General features: G+C 50.0%; 1 non-coding gene across 1 annotated transcript in view; it reads left to right on the forward strand.

The window, feature by feature from the left end:
- Positions 1–642: 642 nt before the first annotated feature.
- The window catches only part of LOC125500436, a 1,914-nt gene continuing 56 nt past the window's right edge, over positions 643–2,500 (forward strand). The window contains exon 1 of the ribosomal RNA XR_007277818.1: positions 643–2,500. This exon is cut by the window's right edge and continues 56 nt beyond it. This is a non-coding gene — a ribosomal RNA (small subunit ribosomal RNA).

The raw sequence follows: 2,500 nt of genomic DNA on the forward strand, positions 1-2,500 counted from the left end.
TTTGTTGTCGGGGCTATGGTTTCGTCCTCACCGTGTCACGAACACGCAGACAAAAATTTTTTTCGAATTTTGAAAATTTTTCGTCTGAGCGGAGATTCGCACCACAGGCGTTCGTTTCGTTCCGGTAAGAACCACTCTCACGAGTTCAAAGTTTTTCCGAGCGCTCACGTTTCGCAGGGGCGAGTTCTTCGCTCCGTCTAGAAAATATGATTCAATTTGAATCGTCGACACTACATAACCGCGGGTCGGTGTCTAAGACCGAATGGCCCTTTATGCGGTGACCAGAAAGTCTTCTCTCGCAAGTCGAGGGAAGCAGTCGAACAGAGGCATCAACTCGCCACATTCCGTGCGTATCACAGTCTGTTCGCAGACGGTACACATTGATTTCCAATCGTACTCCCGACGCTTGCAATCTAGCCGAAGGATACGAGAAGGATAATTCGAACGATTTGCACCGGGGAGTCGACAAAAATTGTCTTCACCCGAGGAAACACAAAGTCGAACAGAGCGCTCTGAGCGCTAGTACGCGTACACAAGTTGTGCGGTACCAGATATACATATTATATTAAAACGTGTGGCCGACCGGGCAAAGACTCGGCGGCATGGGGCAACACACGAAAAGAGCTACCAATAACACAAAGCTCCCTGGTTGATCCTGCCAGTAGTCATATGCTTGTCTCAAAGATTAAGCCATGCATGTCTCAGTGCAAGCCATATTAAGGTGAAACCGCGAATGGCTCATTAAATCAGTTATGGTTTCTTAGATCGTACCCACATTTACTTGGATAACTGTGGTAATTCTAGAGCTAATACATGCAAACAGAGTTCCGACCAGAGATGGGAGGAATGCTTTTATTAGATCAAAACCAATCGGTGGCGGGTTCGTCCTGTCCGCCGTTTACTTTGGTGACTCTGAATAACTTTGGGCTGATCGCACGGTCTTGGTACCGGCGACGCATCTTTCAAATGTCTGCCTTATCAACTGTCGATGGTAGGTTCTGCGCCTACCATGGTTGTAACGGGTAACGGGGAATCAGGGTTCGATTCCGGAGAGGGAGCCTGAGAAACGGCTACCACATCCAAGGAAGGCAGCAGGCGCGCAAATTACCCACTCCCGGCACGGGGAGGTAGTGACGAAAAATAACGATACGGGACTCATCCGAGGCCCCGTAATCGGAATGAGTACACTTTAAATCCTTTAACGAGGATCAATTGGAGGGCAAGTCTGGTGCCAGCAGCCGCGGTAATTCCAGCTCCAATAGCGTATATTAAAGTTGTTGCGGTTAAAAAGCTCGTAGTTGAATCTGTGTCCCACGCTGTCGGTTCACCGCTCGCGGTGTTTAACTGGCATGATTGTGGGACGTCCTACCGGTGGGCTTAGCCTTTCGGGGCGGCCCAACTAATATCCCATCGCGGTGCTCTTCATTGAGTGTCGAGGTGGGCCGGTACGTTTACTTTGAACAAATTAGAGTGCTTAAAGCAGGCTATTTTCGCCTGAATACTGTGTGCATGGAATAATGGAATAGGACCTCGGTTCTATTTTGTTGGTTTTCGGAACCCCGAGGTAATGATTAATAGGAACAGATGGGGGCATTCGTATTGCGACGTTAGAGGTGAAATTCTTGGATCGTCGCAAGACGGACAGAAGCGAAAGCATTTGCCAAAAATGTTTTCTTTAATCAAGAACGAAAGTTAGAGGTTCGAAGGCGATCAGATACCGCCCTAGTTCTAACCATAAACGATGCCAGCTAGCGATCCGCCGAAGTTCCTCCGATGACTCGGCGGGCAGCTTCCGGGAAACCAAAGCTTTTGGGTTCCGGGGGAAGTATGGTTGCAAAGCTGAAACTTAAAGGAATTGACGGAAGGGCACCACCAGGAGTGGAGCCTGCGGCTTAATTTGACTCAACACGGGAAACCTCACCAGGCCCGGACACCGGAAGGATTGACAGATTGAGAGCTCTTTCTTGATTCGGTGGGTGGTGGTGCATGGCCGTTCTTAGTTGGTGGAGCGATTTGTCTGGTTAATTCCGATAACGAACGAGACTCTAGCCTGCTAAATAGGCGTACTTTCCGGTATCTCGAAGGCCCCCGGCTTCGGTCGGGAGGTTTTTACTACCGGCGTACAAATAAATCTTCTTAGAGGGACAGGCGGCTTCTAGCCGCACGAGATTGAGCAATAACAGGTCTGTGATGCCCTTAGATGTTCTGGGCCGCACGCGCGCTACACTGAAGGAATCAGCGTGTCTTCCCTGGCCGAAAGGCCCGGGTAACCCGCTGAACCTCCTTCGTGCTAGGGATTGGGGCTTGCAATTATTCCCCATGAACGAGGAATTCCCAGTAAGCGCGAGTCATAAGCTCGCGTTGATTACGTCCCTGCCCTTTGTACACACCGCCCGTCGCTACTACCGATTGAATGATTTAGTGAGGTCTTCGGACTGGTACGCGGCAATGCCTCGGCATTGCCGATGTTGCCGGGAAGATGACCAAACTTGATCATTTA

The sequence above is a fragment of the Athalia rosae genome, chromosome 3, assembly GCF_917208135.1.
Source record: "Athalia rosae chromosome 3, iyAthRosa1.1, whole genome shotgun sequence".
Classification (NCBI taxonomy): Eukaryota; Metazoa; Arthropoda; class Insecta; order Hymenoptera; family Athaliidae; genus Athalia; species Athalia rosae.